The sequence below is a fragment of the Cervus elaphus genome, chromosome 15 (genome assembly GCF_910594005.1).
Source record: "Cervus elaphus chromosome 15, mCerEla1.1, whole genome shotgun sequence".
Classification (NCBI taxonomy): Eukaryota; Metazoa; Chordata; class Mammalia; order Artiodactyla; family Cervidae; genus Cervus; species Cervus elaphus.
In genome coordinates, this window is record NC_057829.1 from 90,413,544 (window position 1) to 90,432,858 (window position 19,315).

Consider the following 19,315-nt stretch of genomic DNA (forward strand, 5'->3'; position numbering starts at 1 on the left):
ATGATATTCAAATAAAGGGATGTTAAGTACATCCACTTAATATAAGAACCGAGTGGAGCGGAAGTCCTTGTGTTGCCCAGGTATCAGCATCTTCAGAGGCAAAGGCTGCATCTCTCCTGACCCTTGATGCCTGGAGGGTTGATCTCCAGTCAGTTTCCCCAACAGCTAGAAGAGATTATATTTTGAGAACAGAATTCCTTTTTCCTACAGGATCTACTCCATGGGGTTGTTGTTGTAGTTCAGTTGCTAAGTCCTGTCCGACTCACTGCGACCCCACGGACTGCAGCACAGCAGGCTCCTCTGCTCTCCGCTACCTTCCAGAGCTCACTCAAATCAATAACCCTTGAGTCAGTGATGCTATCTAACCATCCCATCCTCCTCCTGCCCTCAATCTTCCTCAGTATCACAGTCTTTTCCAATGAGCTGATTCTTTTCATCAGGCGGCCAAAGTATTGGAGCTTCAGCTTCAGCGTCAGTCCATGGGGTGTCCAGGTCTAACCCCTTCCCCACCAGCACAGGCGTGGCTTCCAGCAGGCCCAGGCCATTGGAGCACCACGCCCCCAGCATTATAACTGGTCCTGTGATTAGCTGTGGTACCCAAGCCAGGCTGAATGGAGCTCTCTCCAAGGTGTTAGCTCTCCTCTCTCTGAAGCTACCAGCCTTTGATGAGAGTGGCCATATTTTCTATTAAACTGGGGCAGGGAGAATGAAGCGAAATAGAAGAAAACCCACAGATGAAAAAGGCAAAGAAGATCTCCAGTGACATAGGCTCAACTCAGATCCAGCCAAATTCCTTGACCAATCCTGTTGAATTCCTACTATCCTGTAAGGATTTACAACACAGGATTCGGTCACTTGCAATTGAAAGGATCCTGGCTGAATGCTGTCCTCTGTAACCTTTCTATCTCTCTCTTCAGCTTCTTTCACAATTCCACAAAAGTCAGAGACCCAGTAATTAACACACCTGCTTTTTAAAGTCACCAGCTCAATTTACAGCAAGAAACCCAAGCACACAGCTTTCTTAAGCAAGTAGGGGAAGAGCTTAACTGTAAATAACAAAGGGTGTTGGTTTTCATGACCGTTTATCAGATTTATGTTCTTAAAAAATTGAAATGAAAAGTAAATTAAATCAACAGAACAAGCACCAACTGTGAGTCAAGACTGATTTAAGCTGAGAACTTCTGCAACATTAAGTTTCACCAGGGGATGTTCCGAGGCTAGCATTTGGCCTTTGGTGTTGGGGACACAACTGAACCAGAGACTCCAAATTCGGGGACTTGGCAGGATGTTGATGGGAGAACTTGCCCCAGGCCTTGAAGCACGTTGTATTCCCAAAACTATGCCCCGAGGGAGTGCGGAGAGCAGCAAGGAGGGGACTCGAGCGTGGGAAAAGGGCAGAGGCCATCCCAGACTGAAGACAGAAGGCGGTGTGTTATGGTTCGTCTGTCTGTAGGTGTCACAGGCAAGACATCGCAGAGCAGGAAAGATACAGGGGACGGGAAGGCAAGAAGAATCAGATGGAGAAGACGGATTAGAAGGTTTATCCTGGACCTACCCGGACAGGCAGAGATTCCCCCAGGGCTGCTGGCTAGTCCGTGTCCACAGGTCAAAAGTGGATGGAGAACTGGATGGCTGCCTACCCGATGTTTGATTCAACAACTCATTCAAAAGCAGGAAACCACTGGCCAAGGCTGCAAAAGCGAATAGCACCTTATTGATCGAAGCGCGGGGCAAGAGACTGGAACCAGGCAAGGGCTTTACAAGGAAACTCATGTAAGTGACTACATCGTTTGTGCTGAGGCTGTTAAGGGTCTATGCGAGGTTCGCTTCTGCTCAGGGGAACAGATTTTCCTTCTGAGAAAACTAAAGTGGGGAACCACGGAGGGGCTGATCAGTAGGTTTGGGGGAGTTACACATGTGTGACATGTGTTATGACATGGCTGTGCGCCAGCTGCCACACTTGGACCCAGAGTCAGGGTCTGAGGAAGGAGAACGGTGTGTCTACGAGACTGAGCGGGGAAAAGTACCCACGTTGTTTTCAACGGATGTCTTTTGAGCATGCATTATTTTAGGAGAAATATATATCTTTCAGGGGTTTGAAGAAATTGTGAAAGCAGCATTTAACTTTTCTTTTTTAATTTTTTTTTTTTACTGAAGCATATTTGATTTTCAGTGATGTGTTCATTTCTGCTCCACAGCAAAGTGACTCAATTATACACGTATATAATCCTTTTTAATATTCTTTTCCATTATGCTTTATCTGAAAATATTGAATATAGCTCCTGTGATATACAGTAAGACCTTGCATTGTTTATTTCTAACTTTTCTTAATAAACTGTCCCTATTTCTATAAAAATAGGAACACAGTTACATGCACACCTACACGCACACACATGCATGTGTTTACACACATATGTTGCATGTATGTGTGCATGTGCTGTGAAAACGCTGCTCTCACAGTCTCTTCAAACCCCTGAAGGATAAATATTTCTTCCAAAATAATGTGGAGTCAAAAGACCTCTGCAGAAAACAACGTGTGTCCTTGTCCCCCCTCGGTCTCATACACTCACTGCTCTCCTTACTCACACACATGCATGCATACACACACGTACACACACATGCATGCATACACAGGCACATACACATCTTCCGTTTCTGCTGAGCTGCTTCTGCATTCGCCTTCAGCTTCCTTCCTTCTGGTTGGATGACCCCGGGGGCTTTCTCCCGGCTCCGGACCCCACGGGCTGGTGGCAGCTCAGTGCTGCTGGGGCCCTGCACCTGCTGCCCCGAGTTGGTCCCCCCACGCCCTGCATCCCACGATGCTCTGATCTAAACGTGGTACCAAGTCAGGGCCCGATGGGCACCCTGCGGCAGCCTGGGGGCAAGCATTCCCACTTGCTCTCCCCAAGTGTGTGGACAGCTGGCCACGGGTGCTCAGATTCCAGACACACAGCCCGTCTAAAGCATGGACAGCCGCCCCAGTGACCGGGGGTGACATCTCTGGCCTCACACTCCTTGCTGGAGACCCTGGATGGGGCAGAATCCTGCCCCTGAATAGACAGAAGGCCCGGGTTTTCTGCTTTAGGTCCTCGTGTCTGCTCCTGACCTCCCTGAAAACGGAGCATCGCTCAGTCCTTCCTGCCCGCACCCCCAAGTCCAAGTGTGTGCTCTCTGATGTTACTGAACGTGCGTGTCCTTGGAGACAATAACATGCAGCCCACATCACGCCCATGATCACTCCCTCGGCCACGACTCACCCCCTGGAAGAAACTGCCTGGTGGGCCTGGGGACCGACCCCTCTGACTTTTATTCCAGACTTGTCACCTCTTCACATACCCACATTGTTGGCACAGCTTTCCTCTGCAGTTGACTTTTTTTGTTAGCTGATGTGTTCTGAGATTTCAGTAAAAGCTCGCAAATTGATGGGCAGGACTTCGGGTGGCTGATAAGAGAGATGACAACAGTCTTAAATGAGTCTTTTTCATCCGAGTTATTTCTACAAATATCCTTGTAAAACAAACCCATGCCTTTGACCGGACCAGCCACAATTCTTTCCAAATTTCTCAGAAACCAAAATGCACACAATTAAGTAGTGGACCCTATCTGAGGTTTAGGCGTGGGGCTTGCAAGCAGACACAGTGGCCTCATAGCTGACTACACCCAGGGCCTGCTGCCACGTGGACATCCATGCAGGGCTCCCTCTATGTGATCCAGACCCCAGGCACATGGGCCCGGGCTGGCAACCTCTGCCAGACCTTGGTACCCTTCTGGCACTAGGTGGGCCTGGGGTCCTCCATTCCCTTCGTCTGGTCCTGATATGTCGGCCCGGATGAAAGCTAAACAGATTCCTGATGAAATGAAAAATGGTGTCAGCACTCACACAGAGCTTAAATTCAGGCTTTTCAGGAAACGTTAAAGATGAATGAATAAAGGTATTCCCAGTAAATCTTGGGCACTTCATCGATCATATGGAAAGCTTTTAAAATGAACTTATAAATATCTTAAGATGAGAGGATAAAAACTGTACTAGTTCGAAACATCGTTTTTGAAACTTTAAAAGCTTATCACATTAGCCAAAAATACAACCCTCTGCTAGAGAGCCTTCGGTGGCTAGAATTGAGGGCAAGTGCTGCTTCTTCTTACTTTTCTATACTTTGAGAATTTTCTGTGAGAAGCCTAAATTTTCCTTGTAAGCAGAAAAAAAAATGAAAAGTAATTGCACAGCTGCCTTAAATTATAAAATACTAATGAAGCTAAGACTCACACAACTTGGAAGAAAACTTTTAGCAATACTTAGGTGATGATATGGGCTACCCAGGTGGCACTAGTGGTAAAGAACCCGCCTGCTAATTCAGGACACACAGGAGATGGGGGTTCAATCCCTGGGTCAGGAAGGTCCCCTGGAGGAGGACATGGCAACCCACTCCAGTATTCTTGCCTGGAGAATGCCATGGACAGAGGAGCCTGGCAGACTACAGTTCATAGGGTCACAAAGAGTCAGACACAACTGAAGCGACTTAGCACACACACACACACAGGTGACAATATATACCCAGAATATAGATTTCTAGGGAAAAAATTATTTTATGTGCATACAAGTGGGTAAAGTTTAGGGAAAGTATGCTTCTTTCTAAATATTACAATTGCCACAGAGAAGCAATAGCAATCTCTCTACGAAGTGTGTTTCTTGAGTCATTTTAGTGTGTAATTGCTCCACACTTAAAACATTGACCGCAGTCACTGAGGGTAGCATTTCAAATGCAGTCAGCTCACGCCTTGAACTTATGAAAAGGTAGTTCTTTGTCTCTGTCCTTTGAGGAAGCGCGTGATGAGGAAAACCCAAGGTGTAATAAAGAAGGATGGTGAACCCAGTTTCATCTCATCAGTTAACTAGACTGGATGCCAGAAATCCTGTTTGATACAGGAATAAAAAAGAATATGTACCTCAAAATGCATGCTATCTTGTACACAACTGTGTCTTACAATGGCATGCTCTCATAGGAAAGGTGGTCAAGTGTTTCAGCAGAGGAAAACACGTCTTTTCTCAGCCCTGGCGGTCTGTGGCTGGGAGAACGCTGCTGAGACAAGATGGCCATGCTCCTGGCTGATGCATCTCAGCTGAAATAGAGTTTCAGGTCCCCAGCGAGGTCCTGGTGACATGGCTGGCAACACTCGTTCTAAAGCGAGGTCTAAACAACAGCTTCAGCAATTCTCATGCAATTCATGGCTAAGTCAATAGACTCCATGAAGACATCCAGTCTAGAAAGTTCATCATGACCACCTCAATATGATCCAGTGGGGTTTGTTATTGTTCCCACAGAGTAGTAATGCCAGAAATGAAATGAACAAACCACATGATTATGCCAATTTCCCAATCGGAAGAAAATAGTTCAGGTGCTACAGCTGATGCTGAGACACCTGGATAGTCATCTCTCAGACATGGGTCTCCAGGGTCAGCAGATAAGGCCGTGTCCCTCCAGAACCCCATCACCTGGTCCCCGGGGCACCCTACTGGCTCACGCCCCTCCCTGGGACCCCACATTCAGGAGGAGTCAGTTCCTGAGCATATCAGAACCTGAGTCTAGAGCAGCTGGGGGCACAGGTGGAGGCCAGGGAGGCTGGGAAGTAGAAATGACAGAGAAGGAGGCCCCCAGGTGGTCTGACCACACTTTGAGATGAAGAGTCTATAAGCCACTGGGTTCTTGAGAAAGCCTGGTGCTTATGGAAGAATTTTTGGGATTTTTTCCCTGTTTTGTTTGTTTCCCCTTTAAATCTTTCATTGAAAAATAATCTTCTAGGGAGCCCATGGGTCAAATATGTCACATGCTCTTTTCTGTAGATTGGTAGGGATTTGGCTCAAAGAGGCAGAATTGAAACTCATTCATTTTAAACCTGTATTCTCCTTACAAAGGACAGTCAAGTACCAACACCTAAGATCATTAGTACTGAGTAACTCTTGACTGTGTGAGGACGCCTGATCATGGGCAGTTAACACTTTGCTGGAATCCCGTTAATCTACGGTGATAGAAGTTATCTGTGGCCTGAGCCTGAGCAGGACAGGCTTACTGGCCAAGCAGAAGCAACTATGTGAGACCATTTGCCTTGCCTGCAATTCACACTTGTCACCACCACGGCCAACCACACTGGACATCCAGCCAAGGACTTCTCTTAAGGTCACCTCATTAGTCAAAGGGCCGCCGGAGCGTCCAGAGGAAGGGAACATAGAAGACGCTGCAGATTCCTGGAAGAGCCAGGGGAGTAAGCTATTTATTTATTTGCATATAAAAACTTTTTCAGTTCAGCAGCAAACTGGAAGCAGAGCAGAACCATTTAAAATAGCTCAGTCCCACAAAGTCATTCAAAAGGGAAGAGAGGGCCAGGCCACGCACGGAAGCTGAACCCCAGTGAATGGGTACCACTGCCCAGGTTAGGGATTTCTAGCACAAAAGGCTAGGCACGTTCCATCTCTAGAAGTTTAAATTCATGTGGCACGATTTTGCAAAATTGAAACAAAATCACGGGCCGTGCTCCCTGAGACACGAGCTTCCTGATGATGAGCAGGGTGCCTGTAGGAGGCTGAAGGGAAGGGAAGGGGAGGTGAGTCCATCACTCTCTCTGTGGAAAATGCCAGAAGCAGAGGGGAACCCATTCCACGTCAACCAAAGAGCAAGTCATGGGAGACCAATTTGATTGCACTTCCCTGATGGAATTTCAAGAACCGCCAATGCGGAGTGCAATACACATCTTCCAGTGAAAGTTTAACAAAGCATTTGACAATAAGATCTATTAGACTGCAGAGCAGACTTCCAGAAGAAGTTGTGGGAGTGATCTCTCCAGGGAACTTTCAGATAAAACCAGACAAGCCATTCAAGGATGATGCTGCAGAGGACAATTTTCTTTTTAATTTTTTGGCTGTGTTGGATCTTCGTTGCAGCTGCGGACAGCAGTGGCCACTCTCGAGTTGCCGAGTGTGGGTTTCTCACTGCAGTGGCTTCTCTCGCAGCGGGGCACAGACTCCAAGCATGTGGGCTCAGTAGTTGTGGCTCTTGGGCTTAGCTGCTCTGAGGAATGTGGGATTCACCAGATCGGGGGTCAAACCCATGTTCCCTGCATTGGCAGGCCGATTCTTAACCTCTGGGCCACCAGCAAAGTCTGACCATTTTTTTTTTCACCTAGTTCCTTGATTTAACTGGGCCACTTAACATTTTGGGGGTGAAACTATGATAACCAGTCCTCTAAAGGAAAGGGTGATCAGAAATATGGGTTTGTTGAATACTTTTCAGCTTTTATCCCTTGCTTAGACATAGGAAAGTGGGCTCTTTTCAGATGGCCCCACTTCCCAGAGATAATGAGAGTGAAGAACCACCAGCCATGCCCACAGAGAGAGATTTCACCAACACCATCTAAGGCCCCAGGCCTCTCCACCAGCTACCAGCGATTTGGCCATGGGACCACATGCATTACACCTTCCACCTGCTGCTTCACGGCCAACCCAACAGGAACGCTGGCATTTCTGGATGCTCTCCACATGAAAATAAATAACTGTCACCATACCTTGACAATTCACACACAACAGGCACACAATGTTGTCTGAAGCCCCTTAAATACCCCTGTGTCCAGTATAATAAAATACATAACAATGCATCATTTTCTATCATCCTTTCCCTTAACTAGCCATACAAATATTTAAAAGTCAGAACACTCCAACACTGTGTTTGTCTAGGATATAAATACTAATTGCTTCCCTAGTTGCACCCTGCTACTTTTGAGGAGGAAAAAATGATTTTTTTTAAACCTTGCTACAAAATATATGCAGAATTTGTTTTCCAATGAACGCCTAATAAGGCTACCTCTTAAGTCGAGATATGTAAAAAATTGCCCTTTTCACAGCTGATAAAATACAAATTAATCCTTAGAGGATTTAATATGTGCCTATTTATTACTTTCAAATCTGAATGTACCGTGGCAATTAATATGGCTTCCATTAGCCTGTGAGGAAATCAGTAACTTTGCCTTTGAAACTAGAAGTAAATGCAGTGTTGACCCTGTTTTAAATGCCTCCTACCTGTGTGTGCACACGAGCCCGTGTTTGCTTTCAAATGTGCTACTCGAGGTGCGGTTTGATGCCCTTCAGAAGATCACGATTGCCACGGCGCCTCTGTAGTTATAGCATTGCTTCCAGAATCAATTTGAGTTCCAAAAGCTTTAAATTGCAGTGTCTTCAGGGTATGAAATAATGTTGTTTGTATGCAACTGCAAGTTCAGTTTATTATGAGAAATGAAAACATTTTAAAAATTAAAGAAACATTTTTCTTTGTGTTCACAGTTCATTGTGTTAGTTTAACCCCCACACTTAACCTCCACAGTTCATTTTATAAACTCTCCTTTCGTTTGTTTTTGCATGCATGCAGACTTAACCCTTGATTATCCAGCTCTTTTTTCGAATACCAGTAAATGAAGTTTTTGAGAGGAAATGTGCATTTCTCCCATCTCCTGGAAGTGTGTAATTGGTGGGATGCAGAATTATGCAATTACATTTGCAGAAATTTGAGTGTTCCTTACTTCTTAACCCACCTTTCTTAGAAAGCCACTCAGGTCCATTTTTAACATTTGTTTATATAGCATATTTCAATTTTCTCAATTGTATTCAAAGCATCTGAGGCCATAACAACCTACAACCTAAGCCAGATTGAAGTTGAAATCTGTGTCATAATTTCATCCAATCACATTTCTCTACTGAGCATTTTTCAAAATGAGCTCCACATTTTTTTTTCCACCTTGCCCTCAAAATTTTAGTCTACAATTAAAAGAGTCATTTCATTTTCTTCTTCAAAAAGAAGTCCTTCTAATCGTCACAAGTGCTTATTCTTTAAGAATCTGGCAATCAGGCAGCTTTGACTTACATTGTTCAAGGGGAGGATGTCTGTTTGATATTCTGCTTTTGTGTATTCGTCAGCAAAAGTCTATAGAATTTCCTGTAATGGTCTTGGTTTATTTACAGTTTGGCAGTCGTATTTGTTTAGGCTAAAAGAACGCCTCTGCGGAGTTAAGGCAAGCAGCCCTCTTTGCTCTGAGAATTATGTCACCTCTTCTGTCCCATTTCAGCCCATGGAGCTCTTTGACAGACAGCATGAACAAATCTGCATAAGGAAAAGTAAGTGACAGCTGGGGTCAGACTCTCTCTGTTTAATGACACTGCCAGTTACACATTTTGAATTGTTTAAATATGAGTCTACCGCTTCCACAATCATCATTTCACTGGTTCCCCTTTTCATACCCAACAGCCAGGAAACTGACACGCAATTACACAGTTGCTGATGGTATCGCCGGCGCCGATAATTAAACCCGCCACCCGAGGACTGCGATCGCTAGTCTACAGCTGGGATGTCGTCAGGAGGCAGCAGCTCCTGCAGCTTTTAACGCTGGCTCCATACAGGTGAACCTCTGGTCCGGGCGCTGGAGAACCGGCCGGCCTCCACACATCATTTGCAACATCGCGCACAAATGAAGAAAATCTCTTAGCAATCCAATAAGTGGAATACAAACGCGATGACCCAAGGGTTAAACTGTCTGCTTGGACTCAGGAGTTGGATCTATTAGATATTGTTCTTTCTCCCCCTCTTCGCTGCTGTATTTACCGAAAAGATCACCAAACGGTCTCCTACCTCTGAGAACAGCCTCCAGTTTTCACCTGTGAGGTTGCAGCAGATGCAAAGACCATATAGCTAGGCTTGAATCTGTGGCTGGATCTGAATAAGGAAATAGGGGAGACTCTGGGAGGAGGGGGAAGGGAGCTTCCCAGGTGGCTCAATAGTAGAGAATCCGCCTGCCAATGCAGGAGACGTTGGTTCGATCTCTGTGTCAGGAAGATCCCCTGGACAAGGAAATGGCAACCCACTCTGGTATTCCTGCCTGGAGAATCCCATGGATAGAGCCTGGCAGGCTACAGTCTATGGGGGTCACAAAACAGTTGGACATGACTTAACGACTGAACAACTGGAAAAAAATATATAAACCCTTACAAGTTATTAGCTAAAAGTAGATTTAATATCTTGAGAGGCAATGAGATTGAGACAGAAAGAGACTGGGTAGGTTGGGGGGGACTTTCAACCTCCTGGGAGCTTAAGTGTAATTCACACACTTCTGCCCAAGAACATGGTCCTGCTGATGGCATAGCGTCTGGTGACTTCTGACATCCCAGTTCCTCCTCCACCCCTGCAAGGACACGTGAAAGGGGCAGAAGTGTGAAGAGTTGCTAAAATAATCTAAATAGGGCAGACAGGGTATGCAAAAGAGACAGGAGAAGACACGGGCTGCAGGTTTATGAATGCTAAACATTAAAATATTAGAAAAAATAACTGGAAAAGTTAAAGCTGCCACAGACAAGTGATAATCCAAATTTTAATAGGCCCCGACAGCATGACAGAGGCAGCTTTGCCTAGAATGAACTATATTTATTCAATTCAAAAAATGAGCAATTTATTCATTGTACTAAGCCCTAACCTTATCATCACATGGGTCTATGTGTCTTTCGTGGACTGCCTGCCTTTCAAAATAACCTCCCAGCACAGCTGCCCTGGGAAAATGAAGACGAGACGGCTCCCTGTTCCCTGAGCCGGACTCCAGAGGAAGAGTCACACGGTGGAAGGGAACCAACTCGTGTGGGTTTTCCTCCTACCCTCTGCAGGCTGACCTGCCGCCCTGATTTGCTGGGCTGAGAGGGCTCAAGGACTTAGGACACTCATGTGAACACTAGAAAGTCCCGGTCAACTGCCCCCACTACTCCATAATGTTAAAGAGAAAGTTGGATTGATTTTTCTTTTTGTTTTTAACCTTTTCAAACTCTACTGCAGAAGCACCACCTCACGTATTTTGGGCTAAGCAAGCTAGAGCTGGACATCTTTATCCCAGATGTCACAAATGTGCTGGGTGGGGCTGCAAGCCAGACATAGTCTAAAAGCGCCCATTGTAATCTACTATAATTTGAAATATCTTAACATTAATTCCACTAAGATAAACTATGCAATGGAAAACAAAATTGCATGAGCTTTTCAAAAGATATTATTAAATCGAGATAATGTAGAATTCTCCTTTCTTTTACCAGTGTTATTTTTTATGTGTTTTGGCAGTGCTGGGTCTTCGTTGCTATGCGGGCTTTTCTCTAGTTGTGGCGAGTGCCACGCATGGTGTGCGGGAGTCTCACTGCGGGGGCTCCTCTTGTTGCAGAGCTCAGGCTGTAGGGCTCAGTAGTTGCGGCTCCCCACATTTAGAGCACAGGCTCAGTATTTGTTGCTCTGCAGCCTGCAGGATCTTCCCGGTTGGGGATCGAACCTGTGTCTCCTGCATTGGCAGGCAGGTTCTTTACCACCAAGCCACCAGGGAAGCTCAATCGTGAACTTTTAAGAGAATACACAGGTCTTCAGAGGTTTTTTGCTCTTTGGGCTGGATGGACAGCCAGGTTTCAGCTCACGCTTGGAACGTATTTTTGGCTGCATTTGAGCAGAGCGATCCAGTCCACTTTCCCCGTTCCCCCTTCAGGCACAGAGAAGGACACGCCCAGGAACACCACACAACTTCCCTCCTAAGATCTAACCCTCCTCCCTGCATCTTCCCCCTCAGCGTCCAAAGCCTGCCAGGGATTTGCCGTAGGCAGCAAGCATGCCTGGGGGCGGGCTCAGCCTCCCCTGCTCTGAGGTCACCAACCCGCCTGGCAGTTCTTAGCTACAAATGGTGAAGATACTGGCTTTCACAAAGCCTGCGTGAGGACTGATGCAGCCTAACAAATGTGGAGTTCATGGTCATGCCTCTCAGCTACCAGGCGATCTGCTGATGGCTTTGTGGTTTAAGAAGAAGAGTGACGAAACCATTTCCTACACAGCACTTCACAAATTTGTCATTTATATTGATCATGATTGACTCGGAAATCTCCTTAAGTTCTTCCTAATCGGTGTTTTCTTAAAGTGCTCGCACTAGAAGAATCTCCCTGGTCAGTTCTCAGCTAATATTCAGGAAACAGTGCCACATATCCCACCCAGGACGTTTTCAAAATATTTCTGTGCTGCTTACATTTTCACATGGATATTTATTGCTACAATTATGATGTGTTGTCTCCCCAACACCCAAAATATATCAATGGCCCCAAAATTCAAAATAATCTTCATAATTATGTGTTAATATACACTAAATGGAAAGTAACTTTATTCTGCTTTTAAAATAAAGAGTAATTTTAACATCTATCATTGTTTAAACTTTTAAAAAGAAAATAATAACCTATTTCAGCACAATAATTGTTGATAATAAGCAGACTCCAACATAAGCACACGTTATAAACAGTGAATCTGCAACAGATGATTGCTAGCAAGCATCCAAAATAACCAAGAACTATTATAAAGTAAGATGAGGATTATCTGAATTGATCTGCCAATCTGCCCATCTAAGGTCTTTGATAAAATGATCGCCATTAGTGGCATGAAGGCATCCGGCAGTGGGGGGGGGGGGGGGCGCTGCGGGGGGCGGGGGGAGGTGAAAAGGGACCAAAACTGCAGAAACAGCATTCAAAATCAGAGGTTTCCTTGCAAAAATAGGTCATGCTGCACTTACTGAGAAACATGTAAATCTGGCCACTAGTTAGACGTTATGAGAAGCAGCAATAGGTGAAATCGGTGACATAACTCTGGGATGTCACTGATATTAAAGGTGGTTATCCTCACCTGTGGGCTTTTCTCGTGGCTCAGCGGGTAAAGAATCCTCATACAATGAAGGAGACACAGGAGATGCGGGTCTGATCCCCAGGTCCAGAAGATCCCCTGGAGGAGGAAAATGGTAACCCACTCCAGTATTCTTGCAGAAAAAGTCTCATGGAACTTTTTCTGGCAGAGGAACCTGGCAGACTTCAGTCCGCAGGGCCGGGGAGCAGCACGCGGCCGAGCGGCCGAGCACACCCTCACTTGTGCACTTTCAGAGGCAGCTCGCCGCGTGGTTGGGCCAAACCAGCTCTGCATCTGAGTGACAGATGCGCTGGACAGCAGCTGTCCCAGAAGACACCGTATTCCATTGACAACTTGGAGCCAGCAAGGACATCCTGAGAACTCTTACTGCAGGAGAAGAGATTTTCCATTTATGCAATAATTACCTGGTGAGCAGTGATACAGACCAGAGGAGGAGTGTGGACGCCCACTCTGCTGGGGTGAACAAGAGGTCACATCTGAAGACTGATTTATATACACTGTTCACTCCTAGGAAACTGGGGGCCTCAGTCTTGATTCCAGCTTGAAGAAAATAATAAAAATCATGAATATTACCAAATCACAGAAGTATACTATTTGTGTTATGCAAAGAAATGGACAGCAGGGTCCTGTTTTCCCACACTAGCAGACAGTAAGCTCTTCATGTGAGTTTTCCAAGTGATAGTTGAAAAAAAAAAAAAAAAAACAACTTTCTTTGTGATATTAAAATGCCATTAAAAACCACTGTTTGCTTTTTAAAAGCTTACTGAAATGACCTAACAAAACATAGGGATATACTCAGTATTTTAAATAGCTCAAGCTTATTGCTTTAGGACTAAAATTCCACATGTTATTAAAAAAAAAAAGGTTAAAATTTCCCAATAAGACCAAACTGTAAAATAAACAGTTTATTTGTCAGAAATTTGAGTCTTTCCAAACACTTGATGCTTTTTTGCATTATGAGCAAAAGAAATTAATGACATATTTTAGGGGGCATATTTTAAAACCACATGTAAATATAGAAACAACATGACAAAATACTTTTCAGATCCAAAAGCAACCAAATACTGGGTTTCACCATTATATTCCCCAAACTGGAGCATTTAATCTACAGGAATACCTCGGAGGCATTGCAGATTTGGTTCCACACCAGCACAATAAAGCAAATATTGCAACAAAGTGAGTCACACAAATTTTTTGGTTTCCCACTACTATACTGTAGTCTATTAAGTGGGTCTTTTGTCTAAAACAACAATGGACATACTTTCATTTTAAAGTAATGCTGTTAGGGAAAAGGCGCCAGTGGCCTTGTTCAATGCAGGATTGCTACAATCTTCAATTTGTAAAAAACACAATATCTGCAAAGTCCAAAAGAGTGAAGCATTATACTATGAGGCATGGCTGTACTTGTGCGAGACACTAGCTCAGGGACCCAGCGTCTAGAGAACCTGGGAGTCCTCAGGGAGAAAAAACTCACTTTTCTTCAACTGTCAGACCCCACACTCCACGTGACGAACAGACCTATCACGGAAGCTCCTGACATCACTGGTCCACGTTACATGTGTGTCAGTCACTCAGTTGTGTCTGACTCTCTGTGACCCTGTGGACTGTAGCCCGCCAGGCTCCTTTGTCCATGGGATTCTCCAGACAAGAATACTGGAGTGGGCTGCCTTTCCCTTCTCGAGAAGATCTTCCCAACCCAGGGATCGAACCCAGGTCTCCCGCATTGCAGGTGGACTCTGCAATCTGAACCACCAGGGAAGCCCGTTACAAGCGAAGGTATTAATACGACCTAATCCTAACCAGGAGCGATGAACAGCTCGTTCCCAATGACTGAAATTGTAGGTTATGTGCGTGCATTCTCAGTTGCTAAATCATATCTGACTATTTGCGACACCAGCAGGCTCCTCTGTCCATGGGATTTCCCAGGCAAGAATGCTAGAGCGGGGTACCAGTTCCTTCTCTGAAGGATCTTGGCAACCTAGCTGTCGAACCCAAGTCACCAGCATTAGCAGGTGGGCGCTTTCCCACTGAGCCACTAGGAAAGTCCAAAACTGTAGATTAAGATTTTCTAATTCAGAATGTAAAAGGCTGAGAAAAGAAACTGTCTAAGGAAACAGCCACCTACTGAAGGCTGAGCTCTCTTTGTTACGTATCTTTGTTAATACCACCACCCTCACTGATATGTGCAGAGAAAGTGTCCTGGCTAAAAGAAAACATAACTTTTTATAAATTAAATGGGCTTCCCTGACCGCTCAGCAGGTAAAAGAATCCACCTGCAGTGCAGGAGACAAAGGAGTTGCAGGTTTGATCCCTGGGTCTGAAATATGCCCTGGAGAAGGAAACGGCAACCTACTCCAGTATTCATGCCTGGAAAAATCCCATGGACAGAGGAGCCTGGTGGGCTACAGTCCAAAGGGTTGCAAAGAGTCGGACATGAATGAGTGACTAAGCATGCATTCCGAGGTCTCGGATTTGATGTGCGGAGGCCGTGTCTCTCCTGCACCACGCTGCCCTCTGAAAGGCACAGAGACCAAGGCAGCCACCCTCTGCTTGCTGGGCTGGCCTTGGGATGAGTCGGCCCCAAATAGAGAGCCCCCCTGCATGTAAACAATTAAGAGCAACGGTAACAAAGAACAACAAATACGCCCTCCTCTGTAGGAAAGGGGGAGATGAGAAAAGGGAAGATGTGAGGCCTTTACCTGCTACCCACTCACCCTGTGGTCAAGCTGTGAATCCAGGGCGGGCAGTGCCTCCCGCTGGGCTTCCCAGGTGACGCTAGTGGTAAAGAACCCCGCCTGCCAGTGCAGGAGACGTAAGAGATGTGGGTTCGATCCCTGGTTCAGGAAGATCCCTTGGAGGAGGGCAGGCAACCCACTCAAGTATTCTTGCCTGGAGAACCCCGTGGACAGTGGAGCCAGAGGGCTACCGTCCATGGGGTCACAAAGAGTCGGACACGACTGATGCCCTCCTGCCAGGATGCAGGGAAGCCGCCAAGGGTCTTAAAAGGGACCACCTGCCGGCCCTGAGCTATTAGCGGCTTTCTTTTTCTAAACTGCGATGGGGGTCCCTGGCTGGCAGTGAGGGACCAGCCTGTTGGCTCCTGCCACAGCCCTCGCAGGGACTCCTGTCGGCATTAACACTGCTTTCCTGGGGCAGCAACCTTCGGCAAGCAGGGTCATTCAGGGAGATGGGAAGGGGACCTCCTGAAGCCAAGCCCGGTGCACAACTGTTCCCAGCAAGGGACTCAGTGAGGACACAGTCAGGGCCCCGGGCCGAGGACCTGGTGTGGGGCCAAGGGCTCTGGGTGGGATGGAGCGGCAGAGGCAGCTGAAGGCCTGCAGAGGGAGTGGCTGTCTGTCCAGGGACCCCTGCCCAGAGTCTGCCCGGCCCCCCAGCTCGGGATCACTGGGCAGGAGAGGAGCATCTCCTGAAAGCTGCTTCCCCAGGGACCCCAGGCCCCTCCTGGCATCCCGTGTGGGCCGCCAGCGATGAGCAGAAGTCCCGTTAGAGGCCCCAGAGCAGACTTCTCCCCTAAGTGGCACTTTCAAGCAGCATTTCGACACCACCCGAAACACTTTGCCTATGAAATCCAGCTCTGCTCTCCAGAACCAGAGATTCTGGAACAACAGGGACATTTTCTCAGAAGGAGAGTGAAGTCACTCAGTCGTGTCCAACTCTTAGCGACCCCATGGACTGTAGCATACAAGGCTCTTCCATCCATGGGATTTTCCAGGCAAGGGTACTGGAGTGGGTTGCCATTTCCTTCCCCAGAGGATCTTCCCTACCCAGGGATTGAACCCAGGTCTCCCACATTGCAGGCAGATTCTTTACCATCTGAGCCACCAGGGAATTTATATTTAACATGGTGACTGCAGTGGCCACTTTGCAGGGAAAAGACAGTCCACCCCACTTACCAACAGGAGACACAAGTCAGAAGTTGGCAGAGCTGGTATTTCAGAGGGTCTGTCTCTTAGGGTCGAGGTTTCTTCACTTGACTCATCTTTTCCTTCCCCCTCAAATAAACTCCATCAAGGTTGTCTTTGAAGGAGCAGGGGGCACACACAGCCCCGGCCGGCCTGAGAATTCTGGCAACATCGCCTCCACCACGAATGAGGCACCGCACGCGGCAAAGAGCTCTGATCACGTGTCTTGCCTCTCACCGCCAGCTGGACTTGAGTTAAGGCAAGCTCATCACTGTGCTGGCTTTGACCAGCTTCTGGCCCCAGGACTCACTCCCCAACAAGAATTACAACAGGAGGACAAAGTGTCCACAGGATTCTGCTCTTTAAGTCCCTGTAAAAATTGTGTTGCTGTTGCTGCTCAGTAGCTAAGGCATGTCCAATCTTTGCGACCCCATGATCTGCAAGCACGCCAGGCTTCCCTGTCCTTCACCATCTCCCGGAGTTTGCTCAAACACAAGTCCATTAAGTCGGTGGTGCCATCCAACCATCTCATGCTCTGTCGCCCCCTTCTCCTCCTGCCCTCCATCCTTCCCAGCATCAGGGCTTTAGCATGCAATAAATCACAATAAATGCAAGGTAATGAGATCTCAGTCACAAGGAGTGAGTTTCTCTCTTGAATTCTTTGCACCGTGGCTAACACTCTTTAAGACCAACAAAGTGTGGACTTGAAGATGTTCCAGTGAACAGTGGTGCAAGCCAAGGAAAACAGCGGAAGGACCATGAGCAGCGGACTGTGAAGGAAGCTTAGACTTAAGGAAGGGAAAGAGGCGGTGTTTCCAAATTCAGTATTTCACATGCTGACTGGGCAGCAGAAGTTGGCGGGCCTCCTCCTCACACCTTTCTCCCCAAAAGGGGGGTTTGGTTAGAAGAAACAAACAAAGGTCCCTTTTCTAAAGATGCTCAGAGTCCCAAACATCTGAAGTTTCCCCTCCCAGTCCTCTCCGGCTGGCCCGTGGCCCCACCGGGACCTGGACGAATCATCCAGGCAGGGAAATCTATGATCTGAGGTCTCAGACCTGGCCAGCCTCCTCCTCCTCCCTCCCTGACCCACCTCCTGATCTCCTCCACAGGCTTCAGCCATGGAAAACTGCCTTGGGAAAAGTTTTGAAGCTCCTTCATACTATGGTGTAAATAGCTTACATTTTCTCAAATGCATTTACATTTTGGAGGGTGGCAAAGTTTTAAGCTAAAGAAGCATGCCCCTAAAATTCAGGCAACAGTCAGGAGAACATCAAGACTGTATATTGTCACCCTGTTTTTTAACTTCTATGCAGAGTACATCACGAAAAACGCTGGGCTGGATGAAGCACAAGCTGGAATCAAGATTGCTGGGAGAAATATCAATAACCTCAGATATGCAGATGACACAACTCTTAAGGCGGAAAGTGAAGAAGAACTAAAGAGCTTCTTGATGAAAGTGAAAAAGGAGAGTGAAAAAGTTGGCTTAAAGCTCAACATTCAGAAAACAAAGATCAAGGCATCCAGTCCCATCACTTCATGGAAAATAGATGGGGAAACAGTGGAAACAGTGGCAGACTTTATTTTCTTAGGCTCCAAAATCACTCCAGATGGTGACTGCAGCCATGCAATTAAAAGACGCTTACTCCTTGGAAGGAAAGTTATGACCAACCTAGATAGCATATTAAAAAGCAGAGACATTACTTTATCAACAAAGGTCTGTCTAGTCAAAAACTATGGTTTTTCCAGCAGTCATATATGGATGTGAGAGTTGGACTATAAAGAAAGCTGAGCACCAAAGAATTGATGCGTTTGAACTGTGGTGTTGGAGAAGACTCTTGAGAGTCCCTTGGACTGCAAGGAGATCCAACCAGTCCATCCTAAAGGAGATCAGTCCTGATCAGTCCTGGGTGTTCATTGGAAGGACTGATGCTGAAGCTGAAACTCCAATACTTTGGCCACCTCATGTGAAGAGTTGACTCATTGGAAAAGACCCTGATGCTGGGAGGGATTGAGGGCCAGAGGAGAAGGGGATGACAGAGGAGGAGATGGCTGGATGGCATCACCGACTCGATGGACATGGGTTTGAGCAAACTCTGGGAGTTGGTGATGGACAGGGAGGCCTGGCGTGCTGCGATTCATGGGGTCGCAAAGTGTCGGACACGACTGAGCATCTGAACTGAACTGAACTGAATCGAGTCAGACTTTCCTTCATTTACCTGTAATCCACGCACATGCTCCCAAATACTCCCTGAAGAAGTGATACTCAGAAGAGACACAGAGGAGGCCGCGATGACCCTGAGGGGTAGAGAAGAAGAAAAGGGCCCTGGTCAGGGTCCCCTGCTCTTCCCCAGGCCCTCTCGGAAAGCCTGGCTCACCTTTCGGTCTTCCTGCCACACCCTGGCAGCCTTCGATCCCACGGATCTGTGCTGACACCCGAGTCCCTGAAGCTGAAAGACACCGTTTCAAATGCAAAAAGGCCGTCACTTCTGCAGTATTGATTGCCAGCTGCCAGCGTCCGCTTCCCTCGGCCAAACACTGAGGGACTCTAGCCAGAGGCGGTCACGGCCCAGTGGGCAAAGGGGACAGGGCATCTGGCCGCAGATCGGACGCCTGCTGGACAGCAGAAAGGGCCCGCACACCCGGGGGCAGGGTGAGCCCGGCCAC

At 46.9% G+C, this 19,315-nt stretch overlaps 2 long non-coding RNA genes across 2 annotated transcripts; one reads left to right on the plus strand and one right to left on the minus strand.

Annotated features, from left to right (window-relative positions):
• Window positions 1-1,279: 1,279 nt before the first annotated feature.
• LOC122709476 lies at window positions 1,280-9,885 on the plus strand. The gene is made up of 3 exons (XR_006345524.1): window positions 1,280-1,773; window positions 9,002-9,154; window positions 9,285-9,885. It is a non-coding gene; the product is annotated as an uncharacterized LOC122709476 (long non-coding RNA).
• On the minus strand, window positions 2,487-9,009 carry LOC122709477. The gene is made up of 3 exons (XR_006345525.1): window positions 8,904-9,009; window positions 8,066-8,253; window positions 2,487-3,442 (listed from the first exon to the last, which is right to left on the minus strand). It is a non-coding gene; the product is annotated as an uncharacterized LOC122709477 (long non-coding RNA).
• Window positions 9,886-19,315: the final 9,430 nt, after the last annotated feature.